Genomic DNA, 24,753 nt, shown 5'->3' on the forward strand with positions numbered 1-24,753 from the left:
GCATCTGGCCTATTGTTTCTCACAGTCCTGGGGCTTGATCTAAGGGTCTGGGTACTGTCTCTGAGCTTCTGTTACTCAAGGCTAGCGCTCTACCACTTGAACCACTCCACAGCTTCTAGGTTTTTCTCAGTATGTGGCACTGAGGATTCAAACCCTGGCATTCATGCATGCTGAGGAAGCTCTATACCACTAAGCCACATTCCCAGCCCCACCCTTAAAATTCTATCCCGCAACTTACCTATCCTCAAGAAAAGGCTTCTGAGTATAAATCATCTAAAGAAATCCATTAGGAATTTGTCAAAAGATAAATAAGTCAAAGCTCACATTTGGGACAGACTCTAAACATGTGATGACTGTGACTAATGCCTCCATTTAATTATGTATCATGTTTCAACACTTAATAAAGTATTAATGAAAAACGAGTCAATGACCTAATGTATTTTGTAGAATTTTCCAATAGATGTACAAAATATAATAAATATTATGTGTATAATAATACTAAATAAAATAAACTATAAAATGTATAAAATAAAATAAATACAAAATCAATAAAAATCATAATATGTAATAAACATACATTTGTAAATATATCATATATTTCACATATATAGAAATATTTTTTCCATTGCAGTTCCTTCATTCAGAACTCTAGCCTGAATTTCTTTTCCTCCAGGACAGTGAGCTTTGCTTTCACCCATGGTGCAAAAGAGTTACCTGGAATGTGAGATCAAATATCAGCAATGATGGAAATACTGCCCCCAGTTCCAAGACAGTGAATTAATTTCTTAAAATCAAACAGTTATGCTTATTCAGTTCCATACTGAACATTAAAAAAAAAAGCTGTGTAGAATTTTGTACATCTATTCAGACATTTTTCCCTAAACCCCAAAATGCTTCTCTGAGCATGACTTTTTTCATTTTTTAATTGTAAAAAATATTATACAGATGGGTTCCAGTTAAATGAGCAAAGTAATAAGTATATTTCCTATTGAACATTGTTTCCTCCTCCTTTGTTTTCCCCATGCCATCCCTTCCCTCCCATCTCCACATCTACTCCCCCTGCTGATCTCAGTGACTTTTTTTTTTATTTTTGGCTTTGCACAGGGTTTGGTCTCAAGTAGTGGCAACTCTGCACTTTCCCTCACATTGCGACACCTTTACCAAGACCCTGAGTTCAAATCCCAGGCTAGGAAAGAAAACTGGCAGAAATTCCAAACCAGGGAGCTTTATTTTTTATTTTAGTTAAATGATTAATTAATTAATTTTTTAATTTATTCTTTATTTTGCCAACACGGGGTCTGAACTCAGGTCCTGCAACTCTGCCTCAGCTTCGATTGCCCTAGGCTGGGGTACAACCTCTAGACCCATAGCCGATCTTGGGATCCTAGGCCCAGAGGGCTTGCACGAAGAAAAAAAAAAAAGTAGGATACCACGAAGAGTGGCGAGCTGCAGAGGGCTGGAGGCTTACATTTTTTCTTTACACGGTGACCATCCTGGGTCTGAATGACACAGCTGCAATTGGACTTGACCAGCCATTGCTCAAGGCTGGTGGGCTATCAGGGAAGCCATAGGCCTACATGTCAACATAGGCCCTGGGTTCAAATCCCGGTCCTGACACATACCAATGGAAGGAGATCACAAGAGACTCATTCCTGTGCATAGGAATACCTATTGAAAGAGTACTTCATGCTTCAATCTAGTCAAAATTGGATGCAATCATCCTATCATGCAGATTGATGTTAATTAATAGTTTATTGAACATGAAAAGAATAATATTACTTCAATGGAGGTATAATAAATGCCTAAGAGTTGGTAGGAACATAGTAGATTTCATTCAATCAAAGACAGACAGATCTGGTGCTCCTTTCCAATATGTATTTATTTGTATACCACCATCTGCCTATCCATGTATCACTGTTTTGGCCAAAACTGGGGCTGGATCTCAGCACTTGGCAACCACCTGACAGCTTCATTGGCTAGAGGCTGCTCACACTCATCCATTCATGAATTGGCCCTGCTAGGCCCTGACTTCAGATCCCAGCATTGCCAAAAATTTAACTTGGAGTAAGAAGCCAAGTATGACACATGTTTTCCTTTTCTGGGAGAGTCCTGAGTGTCAGGCATGATGGATATCATATCTTCAAATCTAGATGCTGTGTGATAGGATGTAAACAATGTAATAAATGGTAGCGGTGTCATCAGAGTCAATAAAATAAATAGTAAATAAACAAATAAAACCAGAAATAAAATGAATAACTACACCAAACACAATATGGACTGAATATTTGCATGGAAGTATAAATCCTATGTTTAAAATGTATATAAAGAGTATGTTTTCCCAGCCTGAAGCTTGAATTCAGCCCTAGGGAACAGGCCTTACTTTTTGTCTTCAAGCATGGTCAGATTTCCTTCTCTCACAGTGCTGCATGTTTACCCAGAACTTGAGTTCAAATACCAGGCCAAGCAGAAAAAAATGGCACGAATTGCAAACTAGGGGGCTAATTTTTTTTTAATGGTGGGTTATTTGGAAAGCTATTGTCCTGCATGACAACATAGGTTGTGAGCCCTGGAGAAGCAAAAGTTGAGGAGGTGACACCTCCACAAATTGAGCATCGCAGAGGATGGAGATATGCCCCAGATCTAGAGGGATGTGGCTCTGGGAGCATTTTCAGAGGCTGAGATCCACAGGGCAAACTCCCGGTGCAGAAGTGGTGAGCCCTTTGCAGGTGCCGGCCCACCCAGCAGCTCAGTGGCAGACAGAGCTGGAGCCATATGCCTCCTGCCCCATGAGCTGCCATCAGAGCAGGCATGGGGATAGGAAGTGGGACATGGGGACATCCGAGAACAAAATCTGCTTCATCCATGACCTGCATGATGACGTGGACTTTCATAGTAAAGCGGATGAGCACCACCATAAATGCAGCCAGCTGTTGGCACATATCTGCACTGTCTTGGAGTCCCTCATGGCGTGTAATGAGCACATGTTCATACTGGATGAACTGTGTCAGGAGAAAGCCAAGCGCGTGTGCTGGCTCTCCCAGAAGAAGATGGAGAAAAGAGAGCTGAGGGAGCTGCTGTCCCTTTTTGCAGGGGAAGGATCAGATAGAGGGCTACAGATGCCAGTACAGGATGAGCCCCCACCACCGCAGTGGCTTCATATGCCTCAGGCTCTGGGGTGGGCAAAATGAGGGAGGAGCAGAAAGGTTTTGAAGAATTGCAAATTCAAGACAGCCTGGAAACTGCCAAATGAGAGGTCTGGGTTCCCAACCCTGTAGATGACTCCCCTATGGAGAACATCCTTCAGCAGATGTCCCACATCCAGAGCTGCCTACAGCTGGCAGGCTTGGTCAAGGAGCGCTCCCTTTCTTTCTTCTGTAGACTGATGTGGATGATGACTCTCTATGTGACATACTGATTCTCAAAAGCCACGGCAGCCACCAGAAATAGGTGGCCAGGTGGCCTTCTCTTAGGCCTCCATCTGCCTGGTGATTGGAAAGGTAAACTGCAGGTCAGGTAGGGCAGAGACTGCCAGGAAGTGGCACAAATTCAAGGGATATCTAATAGCCCGTTGGTGGCCAGGGAAGAGACCCATGTTATGCTTATTTCAAACAATAAATTGTTTTCAAATGGAAGAAAAGCCTCCAACAAAGATTTGTTCTTCCAGTCCTGGGGCTTGAACTCAAGGCCTGACCACTGTCCTTGGGCTCTTTTTGGTTAAGGCTGGCACTCTACCAGTTGAGTGTTTTCTGACGGTTCATCGAAGATAAGAGTCTCACACACTTTCCTGCCCAGGCTGGCTTGGCACCATGATCCTCCAGATCTCAGCTTCCTGAATATCTAGGATGACAGGTATGAGCCCCAAGTGCCCAGCTTTTGATGCCTTTTGAAGGCATCTTGTCGAGTCTGTAAAAGGAGTCTCAAAGGGCCTGGATAGACCATGACCCAATCAAGGAGCTGGGATGGGGGAAGGCTGACCTTCTAGACATTCTGTTCCCCAAAATTAAAGATGCCAGGTGGTGTTGTATGCATCAAACACCTAGGCTAACAGCCACCAGGCTTAGTGGGGAATAGGTAGAGAATACCGGAAGATTGCAGTGTAGAAATCTCTGATTTTGCATGCATGTGGTGTGTGTGTGTGTGTGTGTGTGTGTGTGTGTGTGTGTGTGTGTGTGTGTGTGTGTGTGTGTGTGTGTGTGTGTGTGAACTCAGGACCTAGGCTCTATCCCTGAATTTTCTTGGTCAAGCCTAGTGCTCTGCCACTTGAGCCAAAGTCCCATTTGCTTTTGGATGGTTAATTGTAGGTAGGTAAGAGTCTAAAGGACTGTCATGTCCAGGGTGGCTTGGAAGCATGATGGGGCCCCAGGTAAACAAGAGTAAAACACAACTCACAGGTACAATGCCTATGGTGGGTGACTCCTGCCCCCTGCTGGCCAGACGCGGAACATGAGAATCTGTGCCATCGTCCTCTAGAGTTCAATTGGGGCAAGTGACCAGGGCCAAGCTTACTTTTGCTCATGCTGGGTGCTGATGCCAGAACAGGTCTGTTCCACCCTAGGCCAAGAGAGCTCCAGGAGGCACTGCTCCCAGGGGCACAAGGAAGGGAAAGGTCAGCTCCAGGCCGAGCTAAGAGCATTTGCCCACAGACACCCCAACATGGCCATTCTGATCACCATAAGACCTGTCAAAGAACAACCCCCCCCCAAAAAAAATTGGAGCTGTGGGTCAAAGTGCTAGATCTCTAGCATTGAACCAAAGAGCTTAATGTCATATTTGCACTTTTTTATTGGCCGTGGGGCTTGGACTCTGATCCTGGGCAATGTCCCTCAGCTCCTCAGCTCAAGTTGAGCACTCTACCACTTTAGCTACAGCAGCACTTCCCAGTTTCTGTTGGTTAACTGAAGATAAGAGTCTCATGGACTTTGCTAACCAGGCTGGCTTTGAACTACAATCCTCTTGTCTCAACCTCCTGAGTAGCTAGGATTACAGGCGAGAACCACCAGCTTCCGGCCCATATTTGCATTTATGTGCACTTAATGACACATTTTTGGAAGGAAATTTGAATCCAATGATGTGACATTGCAGCTTTTCAGAAAAAATTCAGGTAGCAATAAATATGACCTCCTTTTCCATGTTGTTACATTAATGACTCATGAGTTATGAGAATCTTACATTAACATCCTCTGCTGTCTGTGAATGTGGACTTAGTATCAATAATTGTTAATAGAGAAATAGAGAAAGACAGATTTTTAGAAAGCAAAGAAGATCTGGTATGAAAAAACAACTTAGAAATAGATACAACTTATCCCACCGAGATTAAGAACTAGCCTAAGACATTTTGAATGCTAAGGAAAATGAGGAATAAGCATAGTTGATAACTAGTTCTTCAATAACCAAAACTGGTTCCCTAGAATAGTTTCTGATATAATTATTTATTATCATTTATTTCTTACATCTGGAGTTATTCCTTCACTTCTGTCAAAACTATTAATTAGCTTGTGCATTTTTGGTGCCATAACTGAACAAAAAGTTTTCCAAATCTCACTTAGACTATACTTCTCATTGTTATTAGCAGTGACCACTCAGAAGCCTGTTATCTTTGAATTTCCAGGATTAATCCTCACCTGATATCAAAGCACATTCCTGAAATAAATTGCCGTGACCTATTAACAAACCTTTTTTTTTGTTGTTTTCAACACAGTATTCTAATATAGGTAAAGTACATGAATTAAGGAAGATTGTTAGACATAGATGGAAGGAGCAATTATATATTCCAAGTACATTTTCTTTATTTGTTATTTACTAGCTAAATGACTTTTTTTGCCAGTTCTGGGGCTTGAACTCAAGGCCATGGAACTGTTCCGGAGATTGTCCTTCTTTTTGCTTAAGGCTAGCACTTTACAACTTGTGGCACAGCAACACTTCTTTTTCTGTTAATGTGCTACTGAGGAATTGAACCCAGGGTTTTGTGCATGATAAGCAATCTCTGTGCCATGAAGCCACATTCTCATAGACCAAAGTGACTTTCTTAAGATGGCATTACTTTTTCATTCCATTATTTTAATTTAGACTAGATGGTAGAAAAGGAAGTGAAAACCAGTACTAAGTCCAGTAAAGTTGACATTCCTATCACAACACTAAGGAAGTACAGTGTTAAGAACTGCAGGACTCATAACGTGGTTGCATGTAACATTATTATGGTAAAAAAAAAAAAAAAAACACATTTAACAGTCATCTCCGACATCCAAAACATTCTGCTTCACTTTCACAGTCAAAAGCCAAATGATTTGTTTTTCCACTTCCCTTCCACAAATTATACCTCCATCAAATACAGTGAAAGCAGGGTTATACTGTGGGCCAAGGACCTACAAAACAATGAAATACTCTTATAAATGTGTTAGAAACAATCGCATGAAAGTAAAAAAAAAAAAAACATTTGAATACATATCTTAGGGTTCATTTCCCTAACATCAACTTATCTGAACTTTTCTGCTTGACTCAGACATATACTAGTTGTTGCAAATAAGGGAAACCATGGGACCTATGTTTCTTTGGGCCTGGCTTACTTCACTTAATATATTTTTTTTCCAATGCTTTCCATTTCCTAACAAGTGCCATTCTTTCTGATAGAAGCATAGAATTCCATTGTGTACTTATACCACATTTTCTTGATGTTAGGGGAATGAACCCCAAGATAAGTATTTAATTCTTTTTTCCTTTTATGCAATTGTTTCTAACATATTTATAAAATGATTTCTATGTTGCTATGTATGTCACTCCCCCACAGCATAACCTCTGTTTTCACTGTATTTGATGTTGGTATAATTTGTGGAGGGGAAGAGCAAAAACAAATCGTTTAACTAGGGATACAGCTGGACCCTTTGCAACAATCAGATGTGCAAGTCATTATGTCGAAAACAAACTTTACCACTTTGGTGCGGGGCGGGGGTAAGGATTGGGTGGAGGGGCAGGGTGAGAATGGGACGGGATGGGAAGGGGAAACAAAGGAGGAGGCTACAATGCTTGATAAGAAACGTACTCATTATCTTGCCCATGTAATTGTAATCCTTCTGTACAATATTTTCACAATAAAAAAATAAAAAAGAGCCAAATATCTCAACCTTTTATTGATTGAGTGTGTTTCCAAGGAAGGAAGAAGGAGGATGTGGAAGGTGATGGTGGGAAAATATGTATATTGGCTCCCTGTCCACATTTTTTGCATTTTTAAAAAGTTTTACTGATGAATTTGCACATAGATATAATTGACTATGCTATCTGCACAAGATGCAGATAAATGAAGATATTTCATCTGGTGGATAGTCACATATATTAACAAAATACAGTTCTGGAAACAAAAGAGACTAGGTAAGAAAATATAAATTATTGTTCCTAGCAAAACAAAAATGTAGTATTGAAATGATTACTCCAGCTTTCTTTGACATTTTATGCTGTCTCAGTATCAAAATGTTCTCTAATTCTAGTAACATTCAAGCATAAAATACAGAATTCGAAGATATCAGTAGTTTTAGAAACAAAGGTACCTAATACCTCCCTTCCTGCAGAGATATGTGATGGCAAGTATGGTTGATTGTATTATAATTCTCTTCTTTTTCTTCTTTATCTCAAGTGTTGCATACCTTGGCATATTATTCTGTCCTTCACCAGCTTCCTGTAGGTGAGATTTACCTCTACTCTGCAATGTCAAGATGGGTCATGTGATTTATTTAAGCTTACAAAAATGAACCAGAATTGGTCAAAGGTTATTTATAGGGGAAGACTTCTATCCCATTGTCTCTGTATAAGAACTAACTTCTTTTCCCTTAGCTATAAAAATAGCATATTTCCAGAGGGAATAGTCTTTCAACTTATATAATGGGAGAATATAGCATGTGAAATTGAGGCAAAACTCAAACACAGCAAGAATTAAGCTAATATTAGAATATGATATTAAGATATTAGTTTCTTACCATTCTTGCATATCTTTATGATAGTTGACTACAGCACACGATAATTTAACAAATACTAAGCAATTACTAAACAAATAGATAACACTTCCTGTTTGATGCTATTACATTTTTTTAATAAATAAGCATTATCTATGTGATCACTTGTGGGGCTAACTTTTTTATAGATGTGTTTAATCATTCTAGACCACTGTATCTATATCCACAATCATTATCCAGACCTTGTGATTGAGATAAGGAAGAACAAAATACCAAGATTTCTCCTTCTCTTTTGGTCTTCTCCTTTTTCTAGTGTGAATTCTCATTTTTTCTCCAAATTCTCCTATTAATAAAGGAAGAATGACACATTTTGGATATCAAGCAAAAACTTCAAAGCCAGAATTTCATTCTTTCAGAAATAGATGAAATAAATCTGAGTGGCAAGAGGAAGAATAAAAACATGACTATTTTCCCTTTCTGGCTACCATCATAGAGTCTGAACATGACTCTAAATAACTAATACACCATTTGCCTTGGCTAACTTTTTAAAAATATAGTTTTTTAAATAAATAGTAATTTTAAAAATTAAAAAGAATATTTCTAAAATAAATAGTAATTTGTTGTTTGCTTTTGGGAGGTATGAAATAAGACTGCATTAACATTGTGTGAGTTGAGAGGCTAAATTTTATCAGAATCTAAACATAATGAACAATAGATGATTTTAAGGTAAATGGCTTTTAGATACATTTTTAAGGTGACACACACAGAGACATCTATTTCCTTCTTTTCCTCTCCATACTGATTCAACTTCAACAAGCAGTTCATGTAATTCAAATAACTGTGTTCCTTTCAGAACTAGATTAGACCCAAAAATGTTAGAAGAAGAGAACCAGTATTGGGTGGTGTGTTCTTTAAAAATAGCAGTCAAGGGGAGTTCCGGGAAGATGGCGGAGGAGAAGCTGGAATCTGAACAAGCTCTCACATAGAAAGCAGTTTTAGAGTTCCAGTGAACAGTCCTAAGCCAGAGAATCACACCAAGTGTGCCATCACAGGACAGAGAGTTAGTCAAGAGAGGGGAAGCCAAGGAGACACATCTGAGCGCCTGCCAGCAACTGCCGCTGCAGTGGCAGGGTCGCAGCAGCGACCAACGCCGCGGGGTCATACCTGAGACACAGAGAGTCCGGGATGAAGGAGCCAGATGCAGCAGATAAGCGGATTCTACTCAACACCAACAAGAACGGACAAGGAGCGGACATCTTCATCCTGCAGTTTGCAGACCATAGACGACCCAGGATCCAAGACTCAGCGTGAGTAAAAGCCCGACGACCGCACACCTTCTCAGGGAGCAGAGGAGGGAAGGCCACCCCGCTCCCCCCCAGCACCGGTGATCTCCATCTTGGATACAGACAAAGCTCGGAGGAGCTGTGAGCTCCAGCTCAGGCTTTGGAATAAAACGAGTCATTTAGCAGGTCACAAGAACATAATGGCAAAGTGACCTGCCAGACTCAGCTCCATCCAGGGAAAAGTCACCCAGCTCAGGCGCCAGCCATTGGAGTGGCTTGCCTCACTGGGTAACCAGAGCCAGAGGCTGCCCCTCCCTCTAGCAGCCACCACAATCAATTGAAAAACAGAAACCCTGAGAATGGCTCCAGGCTGGGCTCTGTGAGCTTTATCACAAAATAGCCCCAGGGAAAAGCTACTATTTGTTGAAAGGCTTCAACTCTACCCAGAACCTAGCCTCATCACCGCATCCCCCTCTTTTGTGATTCTCAAAGCAGATCACCCTCCCAGAAAACTAACCTGGGAGGGGGATCTCAAAATCTTGGGTAAAGCAGAGCATTTTTCTGCCTCTTCCAACAAACCGACTTAAGAAACCAATCAAGCCACAGGACCTCAAGCTGACCAGAGACTCCAACAAGAGACTGGTTACAGACAAAAGGGAGATATAGGATTCTTCCCAACTCTCCCACCCAAAAAAAAATCAAAAGACTTTTTTTTCTTTTTTTTTCTTCATCTTTTCTTTTTTTTGATTGTTTTTTGTTTTTTGTTACCATATATATATATATATATATATATATATATATATATAATTTTTTTCTCTTCTAAAACTTTTATTAATCTTTAATTTTTGCCTCTTCTGAAAAAATAATTGTTTTCCAGTAACTTTTTTTTCTCCTCTTATAATTTTTATTTTAGGAATATGTGAATGAGCGTTTTCCTTTCTTTTCTTGTCTTCTTTCTCTTTTTCTTTCTTTCTTAATTATCTTTTTGTTTTTTGTCTAGCTCTACTGAACTTCTGATCTTTTCTTCTCCCTTTCCCATCCTTAAAGTTTTTCACATCTCCTCTATGTCCCTCCCTTTCTCTCAACATATTCACATCCTCTCTAAATAGACGGTCTTTTAATCTCTATAATAACATTAATTTTTACATTTCTATTTTTTTCTAGTCTCTTTTCGTTCCCCTTTCCATCTCTTCTTTTTCTCTCGCTCTCTACGTGCATCCTACCCAACCCATTTCCTGCATTGTGATTAGGACATAGTTAACTCTCCCTGTGCCTCCCCACACCAATCTATTCCTATTTTTTACCCACATCTCTCCCTAGTCCTAATAATTTCTGGTTTTCCAAATTCTTTTCTGCGGTTCGAAGTCCTTTAACATATAGTTGTTTGATGTTGAATAGATGTACCTGTTGAACTAGATTGTATCTGTAGACTATTGACAGTATAAACACAAACTTTGGTTTATGGTTGCCTTAAGATAGTGTTCTAGCACAAAACTTGTGCTATCTTCATCTCAAATGGGCAGAGTAGGCCGGAAAAAGACAAGAAAAATGGCAAATTCGGGTATCTCAATTGGCAATCTTGATAATCAGGGATTAGAACTGATAAAGAGTAATCCAGAGGAGAGTTCCCAAATAGCTCTACAAACACTACTAGCAAACATGATAAATGAGAAGTTTGACAATGTACAAAGGACTCTGTATGAGCGTGATAGGGAGAGACAGGAGGCATCGCAGAAGTTTATACAGGTATATCATAAGCGTAAGGAAGCTACTCAAAAACTGATACAGGATTTGCATGAAAAACTTGAGAATACTCAAAGAGAAAGGGAGGAATGATGTTAGCAGGCAGAGAACACTCAAAGAGAACTACAGGAATCCCACGAATGGGAGGAAAGAGAAATGCAGGAATCCCACAGACGGGAGGAAGCTAATCGAAGAGTAATTCAGGAATTGAGAGACCAGGTAGAGAATACACAAAGATCACTAAAGGCATTCATGGAATCCATCAACAAAGAGCTGAAGGAAGTCAGGGAGACCACAAAGGGAATGCTGAATGGAACCCAACAGAAGGAATGGGAGTCCAAAGAAACCATAACCAATCAACTATGTGATTTGAGAACAAACACTGAACACCAAATTAAGGAAGTAAAGAAATTCATACAAGACCTAAAACAGAGCTTCAACAAAGAACTTGAACCCATCAAAGCTGACCAATTAGAACGAAAAGAGATAAAAAACAAAGTAGAGAGTCTTGACAGCAGGTTAGACCATGCAGAAGATCGAATCTCAGGGATTGATGACAGCCTAGATATTATAGAGAAAGAACATGCAACCATCCAAGACAAGTCCAAGAAATATGATAGGTCTATCCAACACCTGGAAGACACCATCAGAATGCCCAATCTAAGGATAGTGGGTGTAGAGGAGCACCTAGAAACAGAAGTTAATGGTCTAGGAAATTTGTTTAACAGGATCCTAGCAGAGAACTTCCCAAACATACAAAAAGATAGGCCTATTCAGATACAAGAAGCTTTTAGAACCCCAAATAGACCAGACCAGAATAGGACATCACAGCGTCACATTATAATCAACACAGGATCAAACCAGACCAAGGAAAAGATCCTAAAAGCTGTCAAGGAAAAAAGGTTAATCACCTATAAAGGGAAACCAATTAGAATTACCTCAGATTTCTCAGCAGAGACAAACAAAGCAAGAAGAGCCTGGAATGACGTTTGCCATGCCCTAAAAACAAACAACTATCAACCAAGAATACTGTAGCCAGCTAAACTCTCCTTCATAACTGAAGGCCAAATAAAAACCTTCCGTAGCAAAGAAAAATTGAAACAATACATCTCCACCAAACCAGCCCTACAAAAGGTTCTTAAAGATGTTCTATACATAGACCACAACAAAGCCCAAGAAACTGCACCCAAACTGAGAATCCAAGAACCTTAGGAAGAACCCAGTTTTCGCAGCCCCCCAAGAAGGTGGATAACATGGCAGAAACTCCCAAATACCTCTCAGTCCTATCTCTAAATGTTAACGGACTGAACTCTCCAATTAAGCGACATAGACTCTCTAGTTGGATTCAAAAACAAGACCCTTCTATCTGCTGCCTGCAGGTGTCACATCTTGCCCGTAAAAACAAACACATTTTCAATGTTAAAGGCTGGAACAAAATCTACCAAGCAAACAGCCCTCATAAACAGGAGGGAGTTGCAATCCTAATATCAGATAAAATATACTTCAAATTAAAATTCGTGAGAAGAGATAAAGAAGGTCGCTACGTACTAATTAAAGGATCTCTCCTTCAGGAGGATATTACAATTCTAAATATCTATTCGCCAAACAATGGAGCACCCAAATTTATCAAAGAAACAGTACGTTCCCTCAAATCCCATATAGATCCAAAGACATTAATTGTTGGGGATTTTAACACACCACTCTCCCCACTAGATAGATCAACTCAGCAAAAACTCAACAGAGAAACCGCAGATCTAAACAGCTGCATAGATAAACTAGACTTAACAGACATTTACCGAATATTTCACCCAGCAGCATCAGAATACATGTTCTTCTCAGTAGCACATGGAACGTTTTCTGAAATAGACCACATTTTAGGCCACAAAGCAAACATATCTAATTTCAGAAACATTGAAGTTATACCTTGCATTCTCTCTGACCACAAGGGAATAAAATTAGAACTCAACACCAAAAGCCATCAAAGAAAATCAGGTATCACATGGAGGCTAAACAACAAACTGCTGAATCATGAGTGGGTCATGGAAGAGATTAGAAAGGAAATTCAAATGTTCATGCTATTTAACAAAAATGAACACACAAATTACCAGCTCCTCTGGGACACAGCAAAGGCAGTACTCAGAGGCAAGTTTATAGCTCTGAGATACTACATCAACAAATTGGAGAGATCTGAAACTAACAATTTAATGACACATCTAAACCTCCTTGAAAAAGAGCAGCAAGATAAACCCCAATCCAGTAGACGGAAAGAAATAATCAAAATTAAATCAGAATTAAATGAATTAGAATCCAAAAAAACTATAGAAAGAATCAACAAAACAAAGAGTTGGTTCTTCGAAAAACTTAACAAAATTGACAGACCCTTAGCAAACCTTATCAGAAAAAGGAGAGAACACACCCAAATTAATAAACTCAGAGATGAGAATGGAAACATCACCACGGAAACAACCAAGATTCAGAACATTATAAGGGAATACTTCTCAAAACTTTATGCTAATAAGTTTGAGAACTTGACAGAAATGGACCTTTTCCTAGCAAATATTGACATGCCAAAACTAAACCAAGATGAGTTAAACCAGCTTAACAGGCCCATATCAAGCATTGAAATAGAAACAGCAATAAGAGACCTCCCAGCTAAGAAAAGGCCAGGACGAGATGGTTTTACAGCGGAATTTTGCAAGGCCTTCAAAGCAGAGCTCACACCAATATTCCTCCAACTCTTCAATGAAATTGAAAGAGAAAGCTCACTACCGAACACATTCTATGAAGCCATCATAACCCTCATCACAAAACCAGGCAGGGACTCATCAAAGAAAGAGAACTATAGACCCATTTCTTTGATGAACATTGATGCAAAAGTTCTCAACAAAATTTTGGCCAAACGATTTCAACAATTCATCCAAAAAATCATACACCATGATCAAACAGGATTCATTTCAGGTATGCAAAGCTGGTACAATATACGCAAATCAATTAATATTATTCATCACATCAACAGGAGCAAGAATAAGAACCGCATGGTTATCTCAATAGATGCAGAAAAAGCATTCGACAAGATCCAACACTCCTTTATGATGAAGGATTTGGAAAAATTAGGAATCCATGGAACATTCCTAAATACAATAAAGGCTGTATATGACAAAGCTACAGCCAGCATTATACTCAACGGTGAAAAACTAAAGGCAATTCCTCTTAACTCAGGAACAAGACAAGGATGTCCACTCTCTCCACTTCTCTTCAATCTAGTATTAGAATGCCTAGCTACAACAATAAGACAAGATGCAGACATAAAGGGGATCCAAATAGGGAAAGAAGAAATAAAACTCTCCCTCTTTGCAGATGACATGACCTTGTATTTAAAGAACCCCATAGACTCCACTCCCAAATTACTCAAGCTGATTCAAAACTTTGGCAAAGTAGCAGGTTAGAAAATTAACCCCCAAAAATCAATGGCTTTTCTATATGCCAACAATGAGAAAAGTGTGGCTGAAATTAGGAAAGAAACTCCATTTGTAATAGCCCCACAAAAAATAAAATACCTAGGAATTAACTTAACTAAAAAGAGAAGGACCTCTATGATGAAAACTTTAAAATCTTGAAAAAGGAAATCAACACAGAACTTAAAAAATGGCAAAACCTCCCATGATCCTGGATTGGCAAGATTAACATCGTGAAAATGGCAATACTTCCCAAGGCTATCTACAAATTCAACGCGATACCTATCAAAATTCCACCATCATTCTTCCAGGAAATAGAAGAGGCAATCCAAAAAATTCATATGGAACAATAAAAGACCCCGAATAGCAAAAACGCTCCTCAAAGGAAAGAAGACTGCTGAAGGAATATCAATACCAAATTTCAAACTCTACTATAAAGCCATAGTAATCAAAACAGCTTGGTATTGGCATAAGAACAGACCTCAGGACCAATTGAATAGAATTGAAAACCCAGAAATGAACCTACAGACCTATAGCCATCTAATCTTCGATAAGGAAGCTAAAACAATAGAATGGAAGAAAGACAGCCTCTTTAGTAAATGGTGCTGGCAAAATTGGTTAAGTACATGTAGAAAACTAAAGATAGATCCTTATATATCACCCTGCACCAGAATCAAGTCCAAATGTATCAAAGACCTCAGTGTCAAAGAAAACATTCTGAAAACATTACAGGATGGAATAGGAGAAACCCTAGGTCTCCTTGGCTCAGGCCGAAATTTTCTGAATAGAGACCCGGAAGCACAACAAACCAAAGAAAGGTTGGACAAATGGGATTGCATAAGTTTGCAGAGCTTCTGCAGGGCAAATGACATAGCTAGCAAGATCAATAGAAAGCCCACCGATTGGGAGAAGATCTTTACTAACCATACAACGGACAAGGGTCTCATATCTAAAATATACTTGGAACTCAAAAAATTAAACCACCCAACAACAAATCCTCAAAGAAACAACTGCCCAATAAATAAGTGGGCGAAAGACTTAAAGAGAAGCTTCTCTGAAGAAGAAAGAAGGATGGCCAATAGACACATGAAGAAATGTTCAACATCCCTAGCCATAAAAGAAATGCAAATCAAAACGACATTGAGATATCACCTCATTCCAGTTAGAACAGCAATAATCAAGACCTCTAACAACAACAGATGCTGGAGGGGATGTGGACAGAAAGGAACCTTACTTCATTGTTGGTGGGAATGTAAACTCGTTCAACCACTTTGGAAAGCAGTATGGAGGTTCCTCAAAAGACTTCACATAGATCTCCCCTATGATCCAGCAATCTCACTTTTGGGCATTTACCCAAATGTTTACAAACAAGACCACACTAAAGCTACCAGCACAACTATGTTTATTGCAGCATTATTTACCATAGCTAAGATATGGAACCAACCCAGATGCCCCTCAGTAGATGAATGGATCAAGAAAATGTGGTAGATATACACAATGGAATTCTATGCCTCCATCAGAAAGAATGACATTTCCCCATTTGTTAGGAAATCGAAAGGTTTGGAAAAAATTATATTAAGTGAAGTAAGCCAGGCCCAAAGAAGCATAGGTCCTATGGTTTCCCTTATTTGTAATATCTAGTATAGGTATGAGTCAAGCGGAAAAGGTCAGATAATGTGATATTAGGAAAATGAACCCTTAAATATGTATTTTAATGTTTTCGTTTCTTTCATGCATGTGTTTCTAACGCATTTATAAGATTATTTCTTTGTTGCTTTTTATGTCCCTCCCCCACAGTGTAACCCCTGCTTTCACTATATTTGATGTCAGTATAATATGTGGAGGAGATGGGGACAAACAAGTCGTTTAAGGATTCAGGTGGACCTGTTGCAACAATGAGAAGTACAAAATGTCATGTCAAAACCAGCTTTACATTGTCGGTGTGGAGGGGGAGAGGGGGGTATCATTGGGTGTGGTGAGGGGGGAGGCTGGGAAGGGAGGTGAAGGGTAAACAAAGAGAAGCCTGCAATGCTTGGTAAGAAATGTATGCATTATCCTGCCCATGTAATTGTAACCCCTGTGTACACTATGTTCTCTAATAAAATAAAATAAAATTTAAAAAAAAATAAAAAAGCAGTCAAATAAATATTAACCATAATTCCATAATAATAGCAATCAAATGATCTTGAAAAGAGATTTTAAGCACAGTGTATAAGAAGTGATATTACCGAACTGCTTCAGAAGCTGCTCTTTAGCATTTAAGATTTCTTATACATGACAATGTTTTAATCAGGATTAAATGCTGTCAGGAACTAATATTTTTCTAGTTATATTTCATTGAAGAATTATATTGTTCAAAATTAGTGAAAGGATAACAGGTTATAGCAGAAAGTATGTTTATATACTCATTGTGGTAGACAGTAAAATACCTTTCCAAAATATCCATTGTCCCCATATATCTAATCCCTCAAATGTAGATTTACATTTTTATATATAATTTTGTCAAACAATCACCTTTCATTACCCAAGGAACACAAATTTTAATAATTATCATATGGGGAAAGTAAACTCAAATGAGTACTTAAAACTCCCAGCTGAAAGCAGGGGATTATACTGTGGGGGAGGGACATACAAACCAACAAAGAAATAATCTTATAAATGCGTTAGAAACAAATGCATGAAAGAAAAAAAAACATTTAAATAAATATCTAAGGGTTTATTTTCTTAACATCACATTATCTGACCTTTTCTGCTTGACTCATACATATACTAGATATTGCAAATAAGGGAAACTATGGGACCTATGTTTCTTTGGTATTGGCTTACTTCACTTAATATAATTTTTTCCAAGCCCACTCAGGTGGGAAGAACAGGAAGCAGATATTCCCAGTCAGCTGGCTTCATCTTAGGGTGACAAGCACAAATGGCTGCCACTTCGGAGTGTTTGCAACCACTGCAGAGCTCTGCAGGCACAATTGTGCAGGAATGCAAACTGGGTAACGCCAAACTACGGGTGTGTAGAAGAAACCACTGAGGATTTACAAGGAGATATGAACCCGGAACACCTGGCAACCTGCCGGCTACCATTATCTAGAATTCTTCCTAAGAAGACTTGAAAGTAGTGAAATGCTGTTCTGTTCCAATAATTCAGAACCTGATTCTGCATTTTCCCGGCGGAGGTCATTTGGCTGAACACAACTGTGGACTACTTAGAGCATGATCTATCCAGTGTCATCCATAGCAATGGATGGAGAGTGGTCGTGTCCCAAAACTTTAACAGAGTGCCATAAGTAGAGGTTCAAATTACTCCTCAGGTTGAGTAGAGTGTAGCCATCAAAGCTGTAATCAGCACTGAGGTGAGAAAAACGGGAAGCAGATATTCCAAGACCGCTGGCAGTTTCCTACGGGGACAAGCTTATCTGGCTGCCACGTCTGAATGTTTGCAACCAAGGCAGAACTCAGCAGGTGCAATTGTGCAGCAATGCAAACTGCGTAACCTTGCCAAACATCATGGTTGTAGAAGAAACCACGGAGGATTTACAAGGAGATGTTTACCCGGAACACCTGGAGGCCTGTCAGCACCAAGATTCTGGAATTCTTCCTAAGAAGCCTTGAAAGTAGTGAAACGCTCTTATGTAGCAATAACGCAGAACCTCATTCTGAGTGTTCCTGGCAGAGGTCATTCGGCTGAACACAACCGGGGACTAATTAGAGCCTGATATATCCAGTGCTGTCTATAGTAATGGATGAACAGTGGATGTGTCCCAAACAACTGAGGTCTGCCTCTCAAAACTTTAACACAGTGTCATAAGTAGAGGTTCAACTTACTCCTCAGGGTGAAGAGAGTGTAGTCGTAAAACATCTAATCAGTAATACTCAGATGGGAAGAACGGGAAGCAGATATTCCTAGGCAGTTGGCTGCATCCTAGGGGAAAAAGCACAAATGGCTGCCTATTCTGAGTGCTTGCAACCACGGCAGAGCTCTTATAAGATGCTACATTAGAACATAAAGGAAAAGAAAACCACCCAGATTCTGAAGTTTGTGGAAAGCAGAACCGGAAGTAAAAGCCTTTTCCACTAGAATCATCTGAAAAAATATTTTAGCTCTGTGGATGGCTTGATTTTATTCTAGTGAGACTTCTTTTGATTTCTGTCGTTTAGAACTGTAAAATGATATATATGCATTATTCAAGCCAATTAACTTGTAGAAATTTTTTACAGCAGATTTGGTTTAGTAAATTAAGTCAACTACAGCCTTTTCCTGATGCAAGTACAGGGACACCTCATATCCTAGTTTCTGAGAATAAGAAAAAGTTGCCACTGGCTTTGTACACATGTATTATGTATATACTACTAAGGGCCTTGCATTAATGAAGTCTCAAAATTCTAGATAATATCTAAGTACCAAAATTATTTAGAAGACTAGGGTACGAATATGGAAATGAAATCTGTCTCCTAATATTATAAAGAAAATTTATGTCATTTTGAGTTATAGTTTGTAAAGTAATACAAAATATGGAAAGACAGAAACAGAAACGCAATTTCCTATTCTTCCCAACTTTCCAACAGAAATTAGAGAATCCAGTGAAGATATAGACTCCCACGATGGCATAGGATGTTATAGGATCACTAGATGGTGAAAAAGAAGATAACAAAAATGGGTCCCCTGGAACAATGTGAAACAAAATCTATACCTACAGATTGTGATATAGCTAGAAAATAGTTTCCACTATGTTAAGTCTTTGATATTTTTTGTTTGTATTCACAGCAACTTTCCTCTCTTAGGAAATGACTCTTTATTAATACTCAAGGGTTTGCAGTTATAACCCAGCAACTAATAAAACTTCTAAATGTAAACATGCATGATTCTAAGAGTAACCAACCACTTGTGTTGCTATAGCTGATAAATAAGAATGATCTTGGGGAATAGTCAAATAATCTTGAACTTTTTCATACCTTTACTCTTCTCCAACATGAGAAGCCCTAGTCAAGATATATAAAACATTAATAAGGGATTTTTATATTTTTTATTATTCACACTAAATCAAATACAGTTTTCCTCTTTACAAGCCTGACTTTGAAAGAGTCAGAACCTCATAATTATTTTATAGTAAAACGTTATTGCTTTGGCTTAGTTGCTTTCCTGCTTTTGGGTGTTGCTCTCTATTATTTTGGCAACAATATAGAAAAACAATATAAATCCATTATGCTTATGTTTGATTGTTAATTCAAGCCTTTTTCAAACAAAGTTTTCTTTTCTCTTCTTCATTGCTAATTAAGGTTTAATTACTGCTCTTTAAATGATAAAAAACATGATACTTTAACGTATATTCTCATTGAAACCAGTGAAAACAGGAGTGTATGCGATTGCTTTTTAAATTGTTTTCAAGGATTTTACTTGGCTATTTTCATTATTGCCTTTGTTCAGGTCTTCTAATCAAGAACACAGGGTTACACAAAAAGATCTTCCTAAGATATAAGATCTTAGACAGAAAAAGAAGATGTATAATTAAAGATTTTCATCTCTTAAGAGACTGAAAACTCAGAAGACATTTTGCTATTAGTGGTAAGGTTAAGATGACTTGAATGTTTTGGTTCTTAAAATAAGTGAAACGCATGTAAAATATTACACTTGTTCCAAACAATGATTAAGACTTATACTTTTCGGCTCTAATGAAATGAAACCTATTACAAGATTTGAGGGCATATCGATTTTAGGGTAGAAGGGATAATGTTTGAAAGCCTAGGGAAATTAACAAAATAGCACTGCCTATCTCTTATCAGTTAATTATACTTATGGCATATAAGTGTATAAACATACAAATATGAATTGAGTAAGAAATGTGTTATTTACACAATTGATTCAATGACAACTAAAACCAGAAAACACTGCTCTACATTTATATAAACTACTATATCTAGTGAGGATTTAAATTTTTTAGAATATATTTTAATATTTATGTCAAAATATGTTTATTTTTAACTGTTTGTAGTTTTTGTCGGTCATGGGGTTTGAAATCTGGGCCTGGACACTGTCCCTGAGCTCTTCAGCTCAAAACTAGTGCTCTGTGACTTGAGCCACTGCCAGTTTTCTGGTGGCTCATTGGAGATAAGAGTCTCATGGACTTTCCTTCCTAGGCTGGCTTTGAACCATGATTCTCAGCTCTCAGCCTCCTTAGTAGCTAGGATTACAGCATGAGCCGCTAGCACCTAGCTACATAATTAGTTTTTACATATTTATTAAGTATTGCATGGTAATGCCATTCATTAATATGTTGTGTAATGATCAAGCTACATCATATCCATTAATTTCTACAGGTAACATTTCTTTTTAGTGAGAATGCTCAAAACCTTATCTTCTGGCTCTGATGAAATATCTACTCTTAACTATAATCATTTTACATCTTGTGGTATACAAATAGTAGATTTACTTATAGTCATGAAAGTCTGCCAAGTAAGGTTATATAAAATATGATTTGTAAAGTGAAAGAAATTCATGGTTCCATTACTTGTTTCAAGAAAACAATTATGCCTTTTTTCCAATTATGTTTCTTTGGGAATGTGTAATATTCATTGATTTAACTTAAAATTGATAACAGTTACATTATATCAAGTTGATTCAAACTTGTACTTGAAAATTGCACACTTAACACAAATATGCTTCTACTTTCTTCTAACACATAATTAAAATAACGGTAAATTAAAGCTTGGTGTTAGCAGCTCATGTGTAGAATCCTAGAAACTCAGGAGGCTAAGACCTGAAGATTTAGGTTAAATGTCAGTCTAAACAGACAAGAAGCAAAAGGTGAAGATGCGACTCAAGGAATAGATTGTCATGAGCCATGAACGAAAAAAATACAAGCGATGCCGGGCGCTGGTGGCTCACGCCTGTAATCCTAGCTACTCAGGAGGCTGAGGTCTGAGGATCGCGGTTCAAAGCTAGCCCGGGCAGGAAAGACCATGAGACTCCTATCTCCAATAAACCACCAGAAAACTGGAAGTGGCGCTGTAGCTCAAGTGGTAGAGCGCTCGCCTTGAGCTGAAGAGCTGAGGGACAGCGCCCAGGCCCAGAGTTCAAGCCCCACGACCGACAAAAAAAAAAAAGGGAGACAATAAACATTCAGTTCAAGCCCTATAAATGGCATATACACACAAGACAACTACAGAAAAGTACTATGAACATCAATAATGAAGACAAAATAGAAAAGATCATGAGAAATGTTGTGAAAACATCTGGAAGACAGAAATCATTTGACAGAATTTTGATTCATGACAGGGAAAAGTCGCAGTCTCATTTTTACAATCTCATTGTAGTCATTTGCAATGAAACCTGGCAATTGGGAAACATTTGAAAGAGCAGATTGGATTACCAGACGTAATAGACATTGCCTGTGACCAAGCACTATCCCACTCTTCAAAAATCTAAAATCGTGCTTGTTAATTTAAAAAGAATCTCATGTTAGAGACTGTTTGGTTCACACAGACTGGGGTCCTTCTTTTGAGGCTTCAGTCCAGTGCTTTTTTTGAATAACCACTCCTGTTTTCCACCTCTATCTTTGTGCAGCTTTACATTACCTAGCTGGCACTAAGCCAAGTCTTTGAACTACACACCCCCCACCGCCTTAATCCCGCCCTATCTCCAGCTACAACATATTCTAGATTCTATCTGTGTTTTAGCATTAGTTGTTTTATTACTAATCCCCACCAGAAAACCCTTGCATTCATGTAAAACCAGAATAAATAACCTAGTTAGAAAATGGAGTAAGGGCTTAGCTTGGCTGAGGCTCTCATCTATAGGTTTGCTCCCTAATAAATATGTGCTACACTATCTCTTTTTTCTTCTTGGCTTTGAGTCTGACAAATGATTGGTTTGGTTTGATGTAATCCGATTTATCCAGACTTACTTTGGAAGTTGTGACCTGTGCAAAGAAGCCCTCGGGTTTCCTCTAACTCTTCCTGTAACATTCTTAAGGTATCTAGACTTACATTGTGGTCTGTGATCCATTTGGAATCAACTCTGGTGCAGGGGAATATATAAGGATCTAACTTCAGTTCTCTGAGTACAGCCAATTCCACCAGCACAATTTTTTTGAGGAGGCTGTCTTTCATCCATCCTGTGTTTCTGACTCCTTTATCAAAGATTATGTGCCTATAGGAGTGGATTCATTACTGGGTTTTCAATTCTCTTGTATTGATGGAATTCTGTGCTTCCATTGGAAAGAATGGCATTACATTATCCCTGAGGAAATGGAAAGACTGGAAAAAAATGATATTAAGTGAAATAAGCCAGATCCAATTAAATATATGCTGCATGGTTTTCCTTATTTCTAATAACTAGATATGCCCATAAATCTGCAAGTTAATCCAACAGATAGTAAAAGACAAATAATTACACTTGGACATTATTAACTAACAGCCCTCTAAGCATTCACATGGCAAGATGAAGGGAAGCTTTTCTTAGGAGATGATCACAATGGTTCAATACCTATGTGCATATGACGAGATAAATGTTGCTTATTGCAATGAACTCTAAGAATCAATCATACGTGTGAATTACATGTATATCAATATAATTGTAAAATATGTCATAAAACAACCGACTTCTCTGTAAACTCAACAGCAAGATTCTACGTATAGAAGATAAAATTGAGGAAAGTTTTCAACACATGAACTAAAATATATAGGGGAAAACGTGGGAGAGAAAAGATAAGATGAAAATAGAATAGCTAACTATTGAAGAATTCATAAACAATTTCCAAAACTATACAAGCGAGCTGGAGTACTGCTCAGTTGTAGAACTAGACTAATATATACAAAGCCATGGTTTCAATCTCCAAGAATAATAAGTTAATAAATAGTAGTAATACAATAATTATTTGAAATAAATGCTTTCATATTACAGAGGCCTGAATCCTCAAACAGTAAACACAATACTCTCAATTTTTGTAACTAATGACATGAAACTACAAGAATGAAGAGGAAATAGTTTCCATTTCTATCCTGTCCTTTCTGTTTTCTTCTTTTTTTTCCCTTTGGCAATACTGGTGCTTGAAGTTTCTAAGGCTCTAACCACATTAGATTATTTTTCAGGCCAAATCTCCCTGAGCGATGACATCTACCTATGTCTTCCACAAATGTGAGATAACAGGGAATTTATACTATATCTAGCTTATTTTTTGGTAATTTCACATTTTGGGAACAAGACATAGAATTATAAGGTTCTTTACAGGGGAAAAAGTAAATTTTATATCATGCAGTTTTGGTTGAAACGTCCTTCAGTATTCTTACATCATTTATTAAATTGACAATACAGCCAATTATAGGTCAATTTCCTTGAGGAACAGGGTGAATTCTGCTGTCTTTCACAACAAACAAGAGTGGTGAATTTTTTGCCTCTTACTGAAGTATATCTAATATTTAAAAGTAGATTTGTCCTAATATAATATTAATTTAATCAATCATTTCATTAGGGTGATGTTGGTCAGATTTTTTTCCAGTAAATTTTATCCCTTATAATAAATGAGAGCATACTGTGTCACTCTCCTATTAATATGAAAAAAAATACTTTATAAAATTAACTTAAAAGAAGGAATGCTTTATCTTGACTTCTGCTTTTATACATTTCAGATTATGTTTCTTATCATCATTGCTTTGGTTTGGTGGTGGCACATTACCCCTCAGGAGCATGTGATGGAGTATGTGTATTCATGGAAGCCAGGAAGTAAAGAAGAGGTGGAATAGATGTGGGGAAAGGGAGAAAGAGGAGGAGGGGATGAGGGAATGGGAGAAGGAGACATAGAAGAAAAAGAAGGAAGAAGAATAAAGGACTTTGAAATTAGCATCCTCTTTGATCACTCGTTCTCAGTGACCAAATCTCTATGACTATGCCCACTTGAAAGAGTTCACCTCTTTATGGCAACATAGTGAAAGCTAATTATTAATCCCAATCCTTTATGATTTCAGATTTAATTTCTAGAGTGGTGCATAATATTTCTATACAATTGTGATAACTTCAACAGAATATTTAGGGACACCTAAATATTTACTTGAAGTATGCAAAGAAGCTATTTTCCATAGAGGTGGTTTGGTTATATCATTGCTGGAGAGATGAATGAAATATTTTAAGTGCAAATACCTTTTATTTAACAGAAAAAGAAGCCTCAAGAGATTTCATTTTTGACCTTCAAAAATGACTATTTCATCTAACTCATAATGACTAGAATTTTTCGTAATTTTATGGCATTTCAAATCAAGTATTTGTCATCTATAGTGAGGTACTTTCTTGACAGTTGAAGGAAAAGTGAATATTATCATGATCATTTATTTCTTAGT

This window comes from Dipodomys merriami, unplaced genomic scaffold (genome assembly GCF_024711535.1).
Source record: "Dipodomys merriami isolate MVZ:Mamm:240054 unplaced genomic scaffold, mDipMer1.0.p SCAF_195, whole genome shotgun sequence".
Lineage (NCBI taxonomy): Eukaryota > Metazoa > Chordata > Mammalia > Rodentia > Heteromyidae > Dipodomys > Dipodomys merriami.